Source organism: Bidens hawaiensis, unplaced genomic scaffold, assembly GCF_021521415.1.
Source record: "Bidens hawaiensis isolate Kalapana, Puna unplaced genomic scaffold, B.hawaiensis_p1.1 tig00042306_1, whole genome shotgun sequence".
NCBI classification, from domain to species: Eukaryota; Viridiplantae; Streptophyta; class Magnoliopsida; order Asterales; family Asteraceae; genus Bidens; species Bidens hawaiensis.
The window spans coordinates 66,673-85,886 of record NW_027505769.1 but is presented as its reverse complement, the minus strand read 5'-3'; the positions used below and the strand labels follow the sequence as shown (position 1 = coordinate 85,886).

The window sequence follows — 19,214 nt, the reverse complement described above, 5'->3', positions numbered from 1 at the left end:
GAAGTTACCGTTAAACTACGATGAGTTATTTTTAAAATACAATTATCCACTTGGTTCTACTACTATTAGAACAAAAAGTGGATCCAGATGGACAGTTTCAATAAAATATGTGAAGAATGCTTATAGGATGACTAAAGGATGGGAAAACGTTGCTTCGGATTTGAAGTGAGCTTATGACGATTTTTTGGTCTTTAAGGATGATGGAAATTCATGTTTCACAATTCAGCATTTCAATGAAACTCGTGTTACTGCTGACGACAATTCATTCTACAAAAACCTGTTCCATCTTGACATAGATTATACAGTATGTATTCTAATTGTGACTTTAAAGTAATAGTTAGAGTATAGAAAATTTTAAAATAGTTTTTAATGTTTTTGAATATAAAGGTGGTGCCAACTTTGTTTGTTCAACGATTTGAAGACCTCGAAAATATCTCTATCAGATATTTTACGATACGTGCTGATGACATGAATGATTGTACTGTCAAAATCATTCACATTGGAGAAAAGTTTTATTTTAGGAGGGGTTGGCTGAAAGTAGTTGAAGCTTTAAAACTGAAAAAGGGACAGCATATGGTATTTGATTATGATGGTAGAGATGTTTTCAAGTTGACAGCTTTCAAGGGAGATGGTATGGAATATAGGTTGACACCATTTAAATGTCCGGAAAGGGTTCGAGAAATTATAGATGTTGATTTTGAATCTATTGAAGATGAATCTGATGATAATCTTGATGAGAATAATGCTGATTTTGAAGTAACTTCTGTGGGAATGAATCAAGAGTCTGAAAATAATGTTGATGTTGATGAGCAGCATTTTGTTGATATTGATACCTGTAACAATGGTGATGAAGAAATTGTTGGTGGGATTAATGAGGTTCATGTTGAAGTTGATGATGGCACAAATGGTGATGAAGAAAATGATGATGCGGCTAATGTGGTTGATGATGATGATCTACAATTCGAGAAAACAATTGTTGATCGTTTGGTAATTCTCTAACAATTAGTGATAGTTTTAATTTTATACTCCAAATATAGCATCCATAAAATATAATGTTTTCATTTTTTTTCCCAGCGTTTACCAAATCGTTTTGCTAGCAAATCAAAGTTGAATAAAGCAAGGAATGTGATCATCAGAAACAACGAAGGTGTGGAATTTAAAAGTGATCTTCGGGTGGAAACTCCACACAACAAACCGAGATACCGTGTCCACGACTTCAAAGGTATGTTAACCACTTTTGACTTGAATGTTGGTGACAAATGTTTATTTGCTTTTAACAAAAGGGAGGGGAAAATAATCATAATTAATTTTGTGAACAATTAAGACAATTTGTTTTTTATGTTTTATGTTTGGTAATCATGACTTTGACCTTTTAATATGTATGCCTTTATGTAAGACTTTTTGCTAATTTAAAATGTTTGTAACTTAGTACTATAATGATGGACTACTTTTAATTACATTGCTTAAAGTAAAGGCTTTTAATTATATTGATTGAATTCAACGATTATGATCGTGGAATATATGTCAACATAATGAGGTGCAAAATAATTGACCATAATTGTTTTAAAACATGAATATTGATAAAATTTTGAAAAGTACTTACAAACTTCTAAATACTTCTTTATATACAACATTTGATGTTTCATTTGAAGTATTACCATCACTATCTAGAATTAGAACTTTAAGTCCGTCTCGTCTTGTAACTCTTGATAATGCAACATACAATTGACCATGTGTGAAAACGGGGTTTTCAAATATAATCCGACTCTTGATAGTGATTGCCCTTGACTTTTGTTTATGGTCATTGCGAAACATAAAGCAAGCGGATATTGTCTTCTTTGTAGCTTAATGTGAAGTTTTTTGTCGGTAGGTATTAAAGTAATTCTTGGAATATAATGCATATCTCCAATATTACTACCTGATATAATCTCCACTTGTATAATACGTTTTTCCCAATGAGACCACCTTTAACCGAGTACCGTTACACAATCCACTTTTCTGATCAATATTTCTAAGTAGCATAACAGGAACTCCTACCTTTAACACCAACTTGTGATTTGGCAAACCTGATGCTTTAATTCCATTAAGAATGTCTGGAGAGCATAAAATTTCATCTAAATTCTCATTAATCATGTCGGTAGGACATACACTATCAGAACTTAGATATTCCCTTTCTTCTCGAGGAAATATTGACGGCAAACGATCATTAATTTCTTGAACAATATCATTTTTTGGAACAAGTATTGCTCTTTCATGAAAATAATTTTGTTTTTTGAAATTTTGTTATAGACAAAGTCTATTAATTCTGAAACTGGATCACATGAATGTCTGATACGAAGATCTTCTGGTATTTCTATTTGTGCTTCACCATCATTGGTACCACCAACATTACCTTCGCCTATATCCAAAAGCCATTGTGCAAACATTTTAGTTTGCTCAATTTCACTTGAATGGATTGAGGTACTTGTAAGCCCCCCCGGGGCGTCGCTGATCGATACGAGATCCACACGAGGTCTAGGAGTGTGGAATCCTCGTAGACTCGTTTAATGGTGTAGAAGACGAAGAACACGATTACACTCAAACAAACACACAAACAAACACACGAATGGGATAAACAAATCTGCAGATCTTTTATATAATCACCAAACCACGTTACAAACCGAACAAAAACAAAGACACGGCCGACCCGAGGTGAGCTCTACCTCGGGTCGTCCAACACGACTCTCCCTCTCTGTTTCTCTCTAAACAATTGAACTGAACACACAAAATTCTAACTTTCTGGATACTGAAACCTAAACAAGACACATATGTATATAGACAAAACAACTTCGCGGGCTTGGGCTTGGGCCAGTAGGCGAAGTTGTTATAACTTCGCCTCTGGCGAAGTTGTTCTAACTTCGCCTATGGCGTCTCCGCTGGTCAGAATTGCATAGCGACGGTCACAAAATGCACCAACAGACTCCCCTTTGATCGTTGCTCTCAATTCTAACAAACACAAAAGATCATCTGTTACAAAACATGCACCAACAGACTCCCTCTTAACTGATGATCTTCTGTTTGCTTCTTCTTGTAGGACTCGATTGCACTGTGATCTTCAAACTTGAACTTCACACATACATGCAACATCCATCCTGTCTTCAACCAGCTGTGTCTGAAACTGTCTTGTAGCTTCACAAATCTACCAATCACCCGGCGTCTTCCATATCAGATCTCCCCTTCAGTGTAAGCTTCTCCGACTATAATGATTGAGGTCTTTGACATGCATGCATCCCCGTGCCTAATTGATCATCTCAACCAATCACGTGAAGTCCTTCTAACTTCACCAACACGTGAAGTTCTTCTAACTTCACCAACACGTGAAGTTGTGCTCCCTCCACAACTTCACCAACACGTCGGAATTGTATAGTAAGATAAGGTTCAATCTTCAACTACTCAACATCAAGTGATCAATTTCATCACAAAACCACCTTGACAGAATCTAACACACATGACCATTAATTAATCCGAAGCATCTTCGATCACTAGGGATAATGATCAAGAACATTAACACTTTAATTCCCGATTAAATCCAACTTGTTCCAAAATTGTAACAGGATCCAATTCTCGAACGCCTTGAAAATAACATAAATAATATGCTCTGACCGCAATCCAGTGATGACGAAAACCTTCAGTTCAATTTGACTTTCTTCAGTTGGTCAACCTCGAACAACAACAATTTCTTTGCCCAAAAACACCCAAATATGTGTCAACATCCAGTTTCAATCAATATCCCATTCACAACCTCAACTCCATATCCAGAGTTGACCCGTATTTGTTCACACGTAAGACCAAGAGATAACAAGTTTCACTCGTTGTCGGAACAACACTTTCGGTCTCACAATAATCGTGTACACCTGGCCATACAGACGAAGACTCCAAACAATTTTTTTTTAACTTCGCCTAAAGTCAACTTCGCCCAAAAGTCAACTTCTTCTAAAAGTCAACTTCGCCCCTCATTAACTTCGCCTGGCTATAACTTCGCATGGCTGCTAACTTCGCCTAAACCCTAAAATTTAAGCGACAACTTCGCCTGAACCCTAATTACTTCGCCTACTGCGGCTGTTCTGCCAAAAACGCATCAGAAACGTGCCAGAAACACCAAAACGCAGATCTCGAACCATAGCATAAGAGCCTATGGCTTTGATACCACTTGTAAGCCCCCCCCGGGGCGTCGCTGATCGATACGAGATCCACACGAGGTCTAGGAGTGCGGAATCCTCCTAGACTCGTTTAATGGTGTAGAAGACGAAGAACACGATTACACTCAAACAAACACACGAACAAACACACGAATGGGATAAACAAATCTGCAGATCTTTTATATAATCACCAAACCACGTTACAAACCGAACAAAAACAAAGACACGGCCGACCCGAGGTGAGCTCTACCTCGGGTTATCCTACACGACTCTCCCTCTCTGTTTCTCTCTAAACAATTGAACTGAACACACAAAATTCTAACTTTCTGGATACTGAAACCTAAACAAGACACATATATATATAGACAAAACAACTTCGCGGGCTTGGGCTTGGGCCAGTAGGCGAAGTTGTTATAACTTCGCCTACGACGAAGTTGTTCTAACTTCGCCTCTGGCGTCTCCGCTGGTCAGAATTGCATAGCGACGGTCACAAAATGCACCAACAGTACTTAACCTCAGTTTTTTTGTCAACTTAAGGACTTTGCAATTTCTCCAAATGGAAGAAGAAGTTAAACATGAATTGACAATTTGTTGTCTACTTCCACCTGGGACAACCGGTAATATTTGTCTAAAGTCTCCTCCAAAAACAATCACATTTCCACCAAATGGTAAATTTGAAGAAGCTCCTGATGCGGATGTTAAAATATCTTTTAATGATCTATCCAAAGCTTCAAACCCATGCTTGTGTACCATCAGTGCTTCATCCCATATAATTAGTGAGGTTTCTCTTAATAAATATGCAAGATCGCTATCTGGCTTTATGTAACAAAATGAATCCTCAACCAAATTAATTGGGATGTGAAACCGGGAGTGTGCAGTCCTACCTCCGTATAACAAAAGTGAAGCGATTCCACTTGAAGCAACACTTAAAACAATTTTTCCTTGAGATCTTATAGATGTACATAAGGTCTTCCAAAGATAAGTTTTTCCAGTCCCACCATAACCATAAACAAAAAATACCCCACCTTTATTCTTATCAACCGCTTCAATGATTTCTTCATATACAGAATGCTGCTCATCAGTAAATGAAGAAAACAGTTGTTCAAACTATTGAGCTAACATCACATTGTCATAAGCTAGTTCTTCACTAAGTAAAAGATTATTTGCAGAAGAGATGGAATCTTTATTAGGAAAAGGCATGGTAGAAAACTTTTTTAGAGTAGAATTATTTCTTAATAGAAACTTTTCTATCTCAAACAATGTAAGGTTTTTGAGTTGTTCTTCATTAAGTTCTAAATCTGTACATTTTAAAAGTATGTGTTACACAAAAAATAAATTAAATATAGATTTTTAAATAGAGATAATAAAACAGGAAATTAAATCATGATATAAATTTTAATACCTAGATGCTTTAAAACAATACGTTGTTTGTATAAAATATCATCTGACAAATAACTCCACGTACTTTCCCAAACAAATTCAGGTCTAGACATGCTCTCCGACATAAGCAATGTGCAAAATAAACTTGGATATTCAACAATTGCTTCAACGTATTCATTATCATCATCCAAAAGGCCACATGCATAACACGCATCTCTAAATTTTGGATATTCAACAGAGTTGACTGTTCGAATTTGAGCAAATGTTGTTGGACCTTTTACCTTGTTCAACAAAATTCTTAAATAATAAGCTTCACCAAGAGAAAGAGAGACTGCATGAATTCTGCCAATGGAAAATCCTTTTTTCCTTGGTTTCCAATAACGTTTGTCGGCTTTCCAAACAAACTTTGTAGGAAATTCAACATAAGTTAAAGTACATGCTTCTGGATAATTTTGATTGCATTTGAACCACTCTGAAAACATTGAGGAAGCAACAGAAGGTTTATCTAATATGTCATCAAGATCATCAAACGACTCATAAATAACCTGCTGTTGACCAGGTAGATGAAAAGGAAGCCTAAACACTGAGGGAGTCCTATAATGTATATCATATGAAAAAATCCTCCATAATGCTTCACATGCAGATATATATCTACAACTATAGTAGTCTTTGATTTCATCAATGTTTTCTTGATTGTGATTTTCTTGATTGGTTGGTACAAAACAAACCGATGCTCTATCATGGCCTTTATTTATATATTTAAACAAATATTTGATGGAACCGGCTTGATTGCACCACTCAACGTTGATGTGTGCTTGATATCTTTTAAGAGTGTTTTGTTATACGGCACAACGCTTGTATTATCCAACATCACACTTGACTTCTCAACAAAAAAACCATTATTTCGTCTTCTGTATACGGGATAACCATCACCGTCAATTGATGTGAATTCATGGAATTTTTTTGGGAAATTTTTTGAACATTTTCCGTCAATCATGCATGGACAGTTCTTATTTGCAATGCCACACGGACCATGAATCATGAACTCCCTTACAAGATAATACAATTCTGGATCTAACTTTTTGTCTGGTATTTCAGCTGAAATAAATGGATCAATATGTTCAACTGTTGGAAGTTTGTGATCAGCATGCTTAAATAAACACAGATGAGCATGAGGCAACCCACGTTTTTGAAACTCCACTGTATATACAACTATATAAAAAGATAAACAAACATATCAGATTGTGACATAAAAATGAATAGCAAAAATAAGTGTATTAAATTAAAGTCTAATACAAAAAAGACATTTAATGTTTATAGAAACTTTGTAATTAATATAAAATGTGGGAAGATATGATGGATTACTATATATGGCATAATATATAGTTAAGTTAATATGAAATAGGTCAAATCAGAAATGAAAGGTCAGTGGGAATAATAACCTAGAGCCGTCAAAAGTAATTATGATGGAAGCTGGAAAACCAAAAGTCTGGTTACGAATTAAATGTTTAGATTTAGAAGATTTTGTTTACAAAGTATTAATATATGTCAAATGAAAGATGAACACCACATATTTTGAACTTTCTTCTTAAAGTTTTCTGAAAAAACAAATGGCAGATCTAGTATCATGGTGTAACATCCCAATTTTTCGTTCGGATAGTAATAATAATAAAATATGATAGGATAAGTAGGCTTTTAGATGGACTTAATTATGGACCAAAAGGGAAAGATGGGCCTTAGGTCCATGGGCTTAAGGGAGTATAAATACCTCTTAAACCCTAATCCTTTCCATTTTTATCCTAATCTACACACTAGCCTATACCTTAGAAAACACACACAACACCATCTTATAACCCGAACCAAGATCCGAAGGCGAAAACCCGAGCTTGTTGGTGCTGGAACGTCGTGACGGACCAAAACAACATCAAGGCTTAACCGTGTTCGTAGTTTGACTCGTTCAAGGTACGTTTATAGTTAGAAATCGTTCGTATAGGTTCGGTTTGATTTTGGAAATCATAGATCTGTGTTAGTTTGTTATAAACGAACCCAAAATAACAAATATTACTGGAACTGATTAGCATTTGATAGGTTAATTGTTAACCTAAAAGAACCCGTAACCTATATGCCTAAATCGCACCCCTTAAACATCGAAGTTAGGCCGATTTGATGGTTGGGGTTTGTAGGTGCTGGTCAGACGATTCTGTTGATACCAAAATCGTGATATTTGGTTAAGAAACGAAGGTTTAATTGCAGATCTAAGATCTGTTGACTATTTGCTGTTCTTGACGATTTTGACTTTGACCCTTGAGTCAAAGTCTGGATAAGAACTATGGGTGATTCGTTATGGGTGATTCTTTAGCTAGTTCGTTATGGGAGCTTAGCGAATCAGAGGGTGATTCATTAGCTAGTTCGTTATGGGAGCTTAGCGAATCAGAGGGTGATTCGTAGCTAGTTCGTTATGGGAGCTTAGCGAATCAGAGGGTGATTCGTTAGCTAGTTCGTTATGGGAGCTTAGCGAATCAGAGGGTGATTCGTTAGCTAGTTCGTTATGGGAGCTTAGCGAATCAGAGGATGATTCTTTACCCAATTCGTTAAGGGAAAAGTAACGAACTAGGAGTTTAATATAAAGACAGAATGGTCCCTGGACTTAGAAAAGAATTATATAATTACATAACAGCCCTTGGAGTTTGGCAATTTATGAAAGATACCTTTAAAGGTTAATGAGTAACGATTAACTAACCAGGTAATGATTTAATGAAGTAAAACAGCTTAGACGTGTAAGACTAATTAAGTAGCAATGAGATGACTAGAGCGGTACTTAATACTGTAAGTATTAAACAGTTAGACGCGCACAGCTCAAGAAGGAGAAACCGTTAGCAGAAGAAGTAACCGAGTTCAGGTGAGTTTCTAGCCCCATTCCTTGTGATGTTTTCGGGGCTGTGTGCATACTCGATGTGTTGTTAATACATTTATCCTAAGTGATAAGTGTATGCCATATGTGATATATGTGATAGATATGAATGATTGCTTGTCGGTACACGAACGATCTTCGGTTATTGCGCGTACTGTCAGGTTATAAATAAAGGTACGAATATTATATATGGAAGATGTATGAACATTACAAATGAACACTTGTCGGGGCGTGAACGATCTTCGGATATTGCACGTATCGACAAGGGGTATGGTTGTTAAATGAATGATGTAAAGAACGCCTAGAGTGTTCTTATGCTATAATGTAATTATTGTATATGTGAAGTATGTGTATACAGGTACACTAATGGTATGTGAGTCCTACGTTCGACATAGTAAGTTAGGATGGTGAATCCCTCTAACTTCTGTTGGACGTAGACTTGGTAGGTGATGGTGTAGTTAAGGACTGCGGGCCTTATACGTGATGTAGATGATAGATGTAAACGTAGATAGGGACGGTGGGCCTTATACGTGTTATAGGAGATAGAAGCCAACGTAGATAAGGACTGCGGACCTTATACGTAATGTAGATAGGCGTCAGCACAGGAAAGGACTGCGGACCTTATACGTGCTATATTTGTGTTGTGGTAGCATAGGGGAGGACTGCGGACTTCGTACGTGCTATGGTTTAGGTTGCAACATAGGGAAGGACTGAGGACCTTGTACATATTGTCAATATAGGATGGTATAGGGAAGGACTGCGGGCCTTGCACGTACCATAACTGGCGAACATAGGTAAGGACTGCGGACCTTTTTACGTGTTCACAACCTTGAGTATAGGTATAGACAGCGGACTATGATCGTACTCTCGGTAGACGAGGATTAGTGATTGTAGGTATGTATGTAACTATGGTAGTAGGGTAATTGGTTAAGTATGGATATGTATGGATATGTATGTATGTATATATGTAAGGGTGTGTTTAGGATAGCTTATCTAAGTGAAAAGGGACTTTTTGTTGACAGGAATTATAAGGCTATGTAATGGTTTTTGTTAGGAATTATAGTGTTATAAGGTTGGATTAGGTTATTTGTTTAGAAAAATCAAAATGACCAAAATAGACACTCTTTTTTAAAAGGAGTGTAATGGTTTTTGAGGGTTAAAGGGTGTAATAGGTAATTCAAATCAATGAAGTTAATAAGTTAGAGATTCCTAAGTTTTGAAACCTCATATATTTTGCTTTAACCATAACTTAAAATCCAAAAGGCGTTATGGTTTGCCAAACACCTTATTAACTTTAGCAAAAATTTTATCAGTTATAAGTTATGAAAATAAGGAATTCCAAACACCCCATAAATAAGAAATTTTAATAGATGTTTTTGTTTGCTTAATATTAGAGTTTTATTAGTATAGATTTAGGTTCAAATATATAAAGCATTTCAATAAGTTAGTTACGGTTTAATAATAAGCCTTGAAAATACATATTATTATAGTAGTTTTAGATTATTTGAGAAAATTATAACAACATTTAAGCATTTAAGTTATAATGTTTTTAGTTTTGGCTATACTTTGAATATAGGTGGTGGCTGGTGGTTGATGCAGGTGATGGGTGCTGGTGAATTCAGGTGGTGGTGGTGAAAACTTTGTTTTTCATGTTTTTGATATGTAATGGTATGGTTATGGTGAACTCAAGACAATTTTTTTTTAAACTGTTTGCCTTATGTGTATAAGGCTTGGTATGTAATATATTATTATGTAGGATGGTATGCTAATTATATATATTATGTGATATATGATAATATATTTGATATGTATAATTATTTTCCTTAATACGGTTTGGTAGCATACATATATGTTTGTTGATGATTGGTAGAAATAACGAGAAAAAAGTACTTGCTTGGACCTTTCCAAGTATTGAATTCTCCTTGATGTCTTTAATGATAGAATCCAATTTGATTTTGAATAATCAACATAAATATCAGGTATGTCTTCGGCATTAAGCATTGTGTCTTCTAAAAATCTTTTAACTTCTGGCCATTTAGGGTTACATGTAATTGTAATGAAAAAATTTGGATAACCATACCACTTACAAAGAGACATGGCATCTAAATAATTTTGCAACATGTAACGGGCATTGCCAGTAAAGGAAGAAGGTAGTATAACACGCTAACAAACTGTAGACAGATCGTTGTTGCCTTGATTTTGAAAAGAACGGAGATTCTCATAAGTCTCACATCTTAATTTCTTTTGCTGATTACGTATGAAAAAGAGTCTTTCACTTTCGATCATTGTATACGCATCAACTAAAAATTGTTGAAAAAGGCGCCTAGAAAGTAGAATCAATGAATAATGATTCAATCTGTCTTGAATCATGTAACAGAAAAACTCTCTCATTGTGCATAAGCGTGTTTTAGTGGTGTTTGAACAAGAAACATCACGATGAGGAATGTCAATTCTGTAACAATCATCACCATAAATAAAAATAATCGGATACTGAAGTGGCACATAAGAGGGATGTAATTCACTAATACGTTGCAGAAACCCTCTTTGGTCTTGACAATAATATCTCTAGGTTCAAGTGACATGTCAATGTCTCCAACAACTAAAGCAGCAACCTCAGAAGCAGTTGGCAAGTTATATGTTCTTCCATCTTTATTTCTTTTTGCAATAAGGCGTAACTTTAAATCAACATGAGGATTGCTTTGAAAATAGTCACGGGCCATTCGGTAAGATTTCACCAACTCATTGTGTGCATCTAACATGTTTTTCAACTCCTGAATAATCTCTACATCTAAAGTTTCAGATGCTTCTGTCGACGCCTTGTTGGATTTACTGAAAAAAAATATATGTAATGCAAAAACTAGTTAGCTATTGTGAAAACTATAAATCATATAAAATATAATTCTGTTAACTAAGTAGAAAACATACCCTAAACATTCTTGTCTGTTTGCTACCTCATTTTCAGTATCATATATATATATATAACTGAGAAAATTTAGCGCTTGAACCGTCTGTTGGTAGAAGACTTCCAATGGAATGGTAATTTTCACCGCTCAATCTAAAAATAAAAGGACCTTTACCTCGGTTTAGGGAGGAATCAACTTTTCCACCCATTGATGTAAAAGCAAACATTGAATTGTATCGACGAATGTTTTTTAAAAAATGTTTGCTTTTTGAATCCAAACCACTAAAAAGACGTTTATAAATGGATAGAGGTTCTTTAAAATTTGGAAGATGAACTTTGTTGTATCCGCAACATAAACTAAAGCTTGATTTATTCTTTCTTTGTCTACTTCGTAACGCTTCATCCTTCCACAATTTTGCATTACATTTTTCACATACATGACTTTGATTTCCATGATCTAAATAATCCGATACAAATTATTTACTACATTTATTAATACTTCATTATAAGATAGTAAAATTTGATATGTTAAAAAAATATAATAAAATAAAGAATATTTTTTACCTTTAGATTTACCAGAGAATATTTGATTCATTAATTCTACATCATCATCATCATCTTGATATTGTTCTATTACATCTGATGTAGATGTATTAGATATATTTTGTTTTTTTGATTTGGATGAAGATGCTTTAATATTCCTTGCGTTAGAAGATTGAGCTGTTGCTTTTTTTGAATTAAGATATTGTTTTCTGATCAGCCGAGAGATTTGTGGATCGGTGTTATCATCATTTCTATATAAGACACTATAATATATATACAAAACAATTATAAGTAAGTAGTCACATATAAATTAAAATATGTATCATCATCTAAAGGAAAAGTATAAAAGACAAGTATAGTTACTTACCGTTGGTAATATTAGAAAGTGGTTGTGTAATATTATAATCTGAAGAAGCAATAACGTTATGAACATTTGTAATTGATTGATAAGAAACATAATTTTCCTTTCCATGGTGCTTATTTGGTTGTTTTATTTGAAGGTTGAAATTGAAATTGATGTCTTCCAAAGATCCTGCAAATTCATGAATGTGTTTTGTTATGATGGATGTATTATAAAGGACAATAGATTTAATTATATTACCTTGAAAATTTTTGCTTAAATTTGGTGAGTACATCTTTTGTTTTCTATTTTGTCTTCTTTCTTTAAAACTATATGTGAATAATATAAATTGTAATTACAAATTGTAATTACATAAGAAGATATAAATTAAAAAAAAATTATACCATTTGAGGTGGTAGATTGTGGGCTTATTATCTGTGAATCTGTATGAAAAAAAAATTATAACTGTTGTTAATAAACATATCTAATTTTATTATTACTAAATAACTATGTTACGAAAATAACCTTCGATATTGCATCGCGGGCTTAATTGTTGGGTTTTTTTAACAGTCATTTCAAGTTTTCTTTTCTGTCTCATAAACTTTGCTTCAACAGTTTTTTGATTGTGATCTGTACAAAATGTAATTTTTGAATCTAAAATTAGTAGTTGTATTAAAAAGAAAAGGTAATTTATAACATGGTATTTAAATAATTAAATGAACAAAACATAAAATTGGTATTCTATAACAAAAAACTTTATATAACATTTGAAAACATTACATTTTAGTTTTCATTAAGAAATTTATATTGAGTGACAAAAAACTTAAAACTTTTTAAATGAATATATAAGTTGAAAATTTAAAACAAAATAAAGTTTTTGGTAACATAAAAATATGTAATACTTTAAAATATAAACACAAAACAAACATAAAGTTAATTAAAAAACATAACATAGTGATACATTTTCAAATAGTCTTAAACCAAAAAGTACACAACAGGAAATACAACAATAAAACCATAAACCTTGGAATGATTCCAAGATCTGAAAATAGTTCTAAAACAACATAGATAATTAAAAAGTCTTCAAAATTACATAGAGTAACATTAGAAACATAAAAATAAACACTTCATTTTTCGAGCTTGGGGATTAGCAGGGCAGGCTTGCCATCAGAAACAGGTTTAGTGGTAGACATATCCCCAAGTTCAACAACATCGTAAGTGTTCATCAAATTTCTCTTGGAAGTTGGTTTTTTGGATTTCCTCTTAAATGTTGCAGTCTCACAAACATCAGGCTTCTCAATTTGTTTGTCATTACTTTGTTTTCCAGCTGGAGTAATGACATTATCATCCATAACTTCAACAACAGCCTATAAATTTATAAAATAAGCTTGTAAGTAAATGTTGCATTTTCTATAAATAAATGGAAAAATTAAAGTTAAATTGATGTTAATAACCATTGGTTTGAGAGCTTGACTTGAGTCAATACCACCAAGATTATCAACCTAATATGTATTTACAAACACAATATGAACTTCAAATATAAAAAATTATATTTATATCAGGTTGAAATAAATATGTAATACTGTAAATAGTTGAAATAATTAGAATTGTATAAAGGTCATACATTGGGGTTCAGTGTATCTTAAGACTGACTATCATCCAAACAGTTGGTCAAACATGCAGAGTCATCAACCTATAATTTAAAATATTTACCATCACAGTTTTTTGGTGAAATTAAAAATGTATGTTGAATAAATTTAAATGCAAATTTATTACCTCAGAATTGTTTGACTTCTTTTTAAGCTCAAAGTTAATATCTCACCATCATCAATGATTTTTGAAACACCAAAAACCCAGAAGTTGTTTTTCTGATTAAAGTCGGTAATATCAATCCGAAATGCAAACTTTTTCCCCACAAGACCATCAAACTCATCAGGATACAACGCTTTATCACCACCCTGTTGTAACATTTCACAACAATATTAACATCAAATAGTTATTAAAATGAAAAAAATAAAGCAGAAAAATTACAAAGTAACAATGATATCTTACAGCAACATGTTTTTCAACTAAAGCTTTAGTAGAAGTGTTGAGAATTTTCGAAGCTTCTCTGTCAAAAACTGTCAAAGACACACTTCCTGTGGAATCCTGAACCACCAATGGGAGTTTCAGCCTGCATAAATAAATAAATCATGTAACATACTATGATTATAAGAAAAATATGTTGACAAAATTTAAATATAATATAACCTTTCAACAACTTCAATAACAGTATTATTGCAAGTCTCTGTTTTACATTCAAAAACATCTTCTTGATCAACCAAAACACCAACAGTATGTTCATCACCATCACACTTTTTTGTAACCTTCATGTGACAAGTTTTACAAGCAAAATAATACCATGACAATTCTTCTTGTATCATCCGAACAGTACCAACAATAACCACAGACTTCACCTGTATTTATATTAACTCTATTATAACATAACATAAATATTAAATATTAAAAAAAGGCAGATAAAGTTTACTCATTTAGAGTTATCTCAGCTATGTTAACAAATTCGCTCCTTACAACATATTCATCATAGAGGGATAAAAACATTCCAGATAACCTAGATTATTGGGTGGAACATGATGAACCAGCAGAGTTTTGAAGAAGGCTGAAAAATATTGATAAATTTAGTGAGTAAAATAAAGAATCTGCAAAAACAAATTAGATTGTAATATGAATCTTTAATAATGAATGTATAAAACCTGTTTCGAAATGAAGTAATTTCAACAATGTCAGAATTCACAAAAAGCTTTGAAACATTAAAACAGTTGTTCACATAACCGAAACGTCCAAAGTACTTCAATGTGTCAAACTGGAGTACAACAACGATAACACCATTTTCATGTCTGTTTTGCCAGTGCTCTAAAACAGAATCAGCATAAGAATCCCACAAAGAAAGGTAAATTGAATTCATCCTTGCAAAACAGAATTAAAAATAATATTTCAACAAAAATACTTTCCAAACTAAATTTAAAATTATAAAATATTAAGAGTAAATACATACTCAAGATCTTGAAGAATGACATTGACTTTCTTTGTGTCTTTACCCTTTGATGTCTTGAATTTCTTCACATCTTTAACATCAGCAACAAAACCAATAACATTTAAAAAAACAAATTGTAAATTAACACATAAAAAGTAAAAGGAAATAGAAAAATAATACATGTACAATATAAAATCTCTTTACCTAAAGCTTGATTATCAAGAACAATTTTTTCAATGATATCCTTAAAATCTGTGAAACAGAACTCATATACTGGACCAGAGAAATCAAAACATGGGAACACATCACTGTTAGCAAAAATCCCCAGCTTGTTTTGGTTGTTCACATATTTGTACTTTGAGTCATTCAAACCAATTATAGGCCTCACAATGAAATAGCAATCTACAAAAGTAAAATTATATAAGTGTAAATTAGATTTAATTAAACCATTACTTTGTGATTTTTATAAAACTTCTAACATAAACTAAAAACAAATAAGAAATCAACATGTGATATCAATTGTGCAAAGTAAAAGTAATCTTTAGTAAAAATATAAGTTAATATTACAAATAAGCTGATTCATTAATCATATCTAACAATTATTTAGAGATTTTAATAATAACTTAAAAAAGTAGAAAATATTAAAATAGGTTATACTCTATTCACTAAAAATTAAAATCTACAAAATACAAATAATTATAATTCAAGTACAATTTGACAAATATTCCTAAAAATAATTAATTTTACATACTAATTTTATAACATATATTTAAAAATAATACAAATACAATGAAGACAAAAATAGAGTGTAAACAACCATTATAAAAATTTGTATAAACAATCAATACAACTATAGTAAATGTTATCAATATTTAGTAAAAATTTATAATACAAATTCAAATGTAATATAGTAACAAATAAGAAATCAAATATGATATCAATCTATAAGTAAAAGTAATATTGTTGACTATAAAAATAAGATGATAGTAAAAATAACCTGATTCATTAAGAAGACTTTCAAATTTGGGAAACCATCTTCTAAGAACATTAGCTTGCATTGTGGTTCCCTGTAAGTAAAATGTACAAGTCAAAGAGATATGAAAAATACAAAATAATTAAAAACAAAATGTATAAATTTAATGGATGAAGATATACATGTTCATCCACAACAATCATTTCAATTGAGTAAAACTGATCTGGATTATTATACAAAGGCTGCTTCCATAAACGGATTACATGAACTTTCAGAGTGTAATCACGACGTGCCAAATCCAAATCCTTCAAATATGTGATGTTTCTGTAACAATATACACTACAAAAAAATTGGCCTTAGGCAACCTTTATTTCACAAAAAAAGCTGCATTAGGTGAAGTTGCATTAGATCTAATGCAACATTTTTATTAGATAATGCAACTGTTTCTTTCAAATGCAACCCTTTAAAAGTGTTGCATTTGAAAGAAACAGTTGCGTTATCTAACAAAAAGGTTGCACTAAATCTAATGCAACTTCACCTAATGCAACTTTTTTTACGAAATAAAGGTTGTCTTAGGCCAATTTTTTTGTAGTGAAATGATGCACGTGTCAAAAAAATTCAATACTTATAACCTGCTTTAAATAAATAATGTATTACAACATAAAGTGTTAGATTACACCCGTGCTCCATGACTTCACAAGAAAGTAAGACAAAGTGAATGTGAGCGTGCACAATTGTGGGCATGTGGGAGAATACTTATAGACGAAAAAAACAATCTATTTTAGGCAATATGAAAAGTTGAAGAAAAATATTATTTCTTGGTTAGAGAAATTGGAAGGTTAATTAGGAAACTTTTTTGAAAAAGCTATCCAGAGAAGGGATAAAACCGGATAAAAACAGAATGCAACCAATTATCCAATGAATCTTAACATTATTTTGAAAAGACTAAACACTTTAAAAGTAAAAGTAAACTTAAAAATATAAATTATGTTGATCAAATTTCTGTTTTATTTCATATAGCATAAAATATATTTTTGATTTCATTGCTCTTTAATATCTATATAAGTAGTTGAAATATATATTTAGTAATTTGTAACAATTTTGAAAATGTTAATTTGATCTTCATTATATTATAAAAGTTTATCAACATATTTAAGTAAGGTAAAAATTAAGTTTCAAAATTTTTGTAAAGTTGAAATAAAACAATACATAAAAAAGAAAAAAAAAATACATAATGCATTCAAATATCCGGAGAATAATTACAATTTCTTGGAAATAGTTAAAAATTATAAAAGTAAAGATTTAATCAAAATCTCTATTATGGTTTGTATCTTATAAATTTCAATTATTTGTAAATCTTTCATTGTAAATTAATAACAACAAATATTTACTTCTTAGAGCCTAAAACTTTTTTTTGTTTACATTCCTATTTAATCTGTATATGTAGTTGAAATATATATTTAGTATTTTGTTAAAAATTTTAAAATGTTAATTTGATATTATAGATGGAAAATCTCTATATTTAATTTGGAAAATGTTAAATGCATACTCATATTTAATTTGTCTCAATCTAAATTAGAATTTGAAACTGTGTCAATCTTATTCAATATGATAGTTTAGTTTCATAAAGTTTGAAAGTTGTTGTCTTTTGTTTCACCTATAATCCATATAAGTAGTCCAATACGTGCTCACAATTTTGAAAGTTTCAATATACTTTGACCAATAATGTATTTTAGGCTATATGAAAAACCTTAGCAAAATATTCTTTCTTGGTTACATAAATTGGTAACTAAATTGGGAAACATTTTTGAAAACATATCTTGTAATAGAGTTTATAGATTACAATGAAAGGTTGATCAACATATTTAAGTAAGGTGAAGATTACCTTTCTAAGTTATTTTAAAGTTGAAATTTAACAATACATAGAAAAGGGAAAAAATTAAATGCATGAACATATCCAAATAATAGTAACAATTTTTGGAAAGAGTCAACAGTTTAAAAGTCAACGTTTACATAAAAATCTAAATCTTAAATTAGTATGTTTTATAATTTAAATATTGTAAATCTTTGATGTAATTTAATAACACCTAATATATATACATTTAAACAAAAAATACACATTGTTTATGACAATTTAATTAGTGTAAATGTTGTTCAATATCATGGTTTATTTTCATATACCCAAAAATATATTTTTGTTTTCATTAATCAATAATCTCTACATGTAGTATAACACTTTCTCACAATCTAGAAATGGTTAACTTGTTCTTATAGTTGACAAATGAAAAGTTGTATTTTCTAATATATTTTACATTGAAATGAAAAGTTGATCAAAAGTACCTTTTTAAAAGTTGTATTTTTTAATATATTTTACTTTGAAATGAAAAGTTGATAAAAAGTCTATATACCTTTTTAAAATTTGAGAGAAAACAATACATCAAAAAGTGAACAAAAAAGAGTGTATTAAGATATGTAAATAATACTGACGGTTTTTGGAAAGAGTGAACACTTTAAAAGTGAACACAAAAAAGATTGTATTGAGATATGTAAATAAGATTGACGGTTTTTTGAATAGAGTGAACACTTTAAAAGTGAACACAAAAAGATTGTATTGAGATATGTAAATAATATTGACGGTTTTTTGAAAAGAGTGAACACTTAAAAAAAGATTAAAATATAGTTTGTATTTTTAAAATATAACATACGTAAATCTTTCCTTAAAGGTTATAATAACAACAAACTTATACTTTTAGAATCTGAACAACTCAAAATGTAGAACAAAATTCGAATATTTTCATATAACGTTTTAAACATTTCTACATTTTTGTTAAGTTGAAAGAAACCATAAATTAAAAGGGAAAGAAATTTTTTTTATTAGGATTTCCAAAGAAAATAAATAGTTTTTTTGGAAATAGGGAAATCTTTTGAAAGTAACAGTTTACATATTTTTCTT

General features: G+C 31.5%; 1 pseudogene; it reads right to left on the bottom strand.

Moving 5' to 3' along the window:
* Positions 1-1,914: 1,914 nt before the first annotated feature.
* On the bottom strand, positions 1,915-16,951 carry LOC143615214 (uncharacterized; annotated as a pseudogene).
* Positions 16,952-19,214: the final 2,263 nt, after the last annotated feature.